A 2421-nucleotide genomic window follows, 5' to 3' on the forward strand; every position below is an offset into this window, starting at 1 on the left:
TTTGGGGGGGGGGGTCCGGTCGTGGGGCCTGAACTCTGGGCCTGGGTGCTGTCCCTCAGCTCTTTAGCTCAAGGCTAGTGCTCTACCACTTGAGCCACAGCACCACTTCCAGCTTTTTTCTTTTTGCTTATGTGGTGCTGAGGAATTGAACCTAGGGCCTCAGGCATGCAAGGCAAGCGCTCTACCACTGAGCCACCTTCCCAGCCTCAAATTAAGTGATTTTTAAAAACTTGCGCAAGTGCTCGCTTCAGCAGCACATATACTAAAATTGGAACGATACAGAGAAGATTAGCATGGCCCCTGCGCAAAGATGACACGCAAATTCGTGAATCGTTCCATATTTTTACATATTTATAAGATTATGTCTTTGTTGCCTTGTGTGTCCCTCCCCCATGGTATAACCCCTGCTTTCACTATATATGAGGTTGGTATATGTGGAGGGGAAGGGAAAAAACAAATTGTAAAAACAGGGATACAGGAAGACCCATTGCAACAATGAGATGTTCAAGTCGTTATGTTGAAAAACGAACTTTACAACTTTGGTGGGGGGGAAAAACGAACTTTACAACTTTGGTGGGGGGGCCGCGGGGTGGGGCGGGGGAGGATACGAAGGGATGGGAAGGGGAAACAAAGCAGGAGGCTACAATGCTTGATGAGAAATGTGCTCATTATCTTACCCATGTAATTGTAACCCCTCTGTACAGTATTTTCACAATAAAAATATATAAAAAATAAACAAAAAACTTGTGCAAACTAGAAATTAACAAGTTTAAACATTTCTCTTTTATTTCCTTTATTTTGCCTGCGCAGGGCTTAGCTTTATCACTCAAGGCTGGCTCTCTAACACTTGAGTCCAGCTCCACTACTGGCTTTTTTGTGATTAATTGGAAGTGAGAGTCTTATGGATTTTTCTGCCTGGGCAAGCTTTGAATAGTAGCTAGGATGACTAGTGTGAGCCACTGACAACTGGCTAGAAGTTGGAAATTTCCATTCTATGTATTGGTTATGCCTTTTTTGGCAGAAAGTTATTTTTCAGATTAGGTCTAAATCTAGGTCTTCAGTTTTGTTTTTGTTTATTTTTGTCATGGGCCTACCTGAAGTGTGATAATCCTGTTTACAACTCTAGTGTAGCTAGACTCACAGGCATATATCACTATTCCCAGACTGTTTGCTAAGATGGTGTCTTGATAATTTTATCCAGGTTGGACCCAGAAGGGCTTCTAACTGTGATCGTACTGATCTTCATCTCCTAGGTAGCCAAGATTACAGGCATGAGCTACTATGTTTGGCCTAGTTATGCTTTATACAATTGTTTCTAATGTTCTTTTATAAATGTCACTTCTTGATCAATGTCTTTTTTTTTTTTTTTTTTTTTTTGGTCATGGGGCTTGAACTCTGGGCCTAGGGGCTGTCCCTCAGCTCTTCTGCTCAATGCAAGCACTCTACCACTTGAGCCACAGCACCACTTCCGATTTCTGGTAGTTTATTGGAGATTACAGTCTCACAGGCTTTCCTGCCCAGACTGGCTTTGAACCACGATCCTCATATCTCAGCCTCCTAAATAGTTAGGATTACAGGTATGAGCCACCGGCACCCAGCTGATCAGTGATTTTTTGTAAATAAATTCAAGATCTAGATGAAGGAGAAACAAAATAGAGGCAATTCTCTTTTAGTTACTTAGCTTACTTGTAGGTGTGGGAATATTTATCTATAGTCTATAAAATGTTGCCCTCTGCTGGTGTAAGTAAAGATGTACAATTCAACCCTTTAAAGTGTTATTTCAAGTCAACACGATTATTCGTTTCAAAAAAGGTGATTACAAGCTTAGCTGTTGACCGATGACCAGATCATATAGGTAAATCTTACTCAACATTCTGTTTTGTTAAAGGTATTCTTTCTCAGGTGGGCAAGTCAGATCAAGTACGCTTTACAATGTTTTAGCAACTAGCTAATTCCCAAGATTACTCGTCCTCTGCTTTTTAGCTCTTTTCAGTTAGCACTTAGCACAGAAGTATTAAATATTAAGACCATCTACTAAAAGTCAGGTGCCTATAGCTCTTATAATCTTACCTACTCAAGAGACTGAGACATATAGAATCTTGGTAGAAAAGTCCATGAGACTCATCTTCAACTAACCAGAAAAATTTCCAAGCTGAAGAATTGGCTTAAGTGGTAGAGCTACAGCCATGAGCAAGAAAGCTGAGCAAGTTTAAGGTCCTGAGTTCAAGCCCCAATACTGGTACACACAGAAAAATCAGCTAATATAGAGCCGGATTTAGGATTAGTGAGAATATCAACAGATCCTCTCTTCAAAAAAAAAACAAACATAAAACCAGCAAGATGGCAAGAATCTTAGGAATCTGGAAGTTGCTCAAGAGCAAAAGGAGAGAAATTGACAGAGAACAAAACAGTTTCAGAAAT

At 40.5% G+C, this 2421-nt stretch overlaps 1 non-coding gene across 1 annotated transcript; it reads left to right on the forward strand.

The window, feature by feature from the left end:
* The first annotated feature begins 238 nt into the window (after positions 1-238).
* LOC122111758 lies at positions 239-345 on the forward strand. The gene has a single exon (XR_006148043.1). It is a non-coding gene; the product is annotated as a U6 spliceosomal RNA (small nuclear RNA).
* Positions 346-2421: the final 2076 nt, after the last annotated feature.

The sequence above is a fragment of the Dipodomys spectabilis genome, unplaced genomic scaffold (genome assembly GCF_019054845.1).
Source record: "Dipodomys spectabilis isolate Male_0828 unplaced genomic scaffold, ASM1905484v1 ptg000087l, whole genome shotgun sequence".
Lineage (NCBI taxonomy): Eukaryota > Metazoa > Chordata > Mammalia > Rodentia > Heteromyidae > Dipodomys > Dipodomys spectabilis.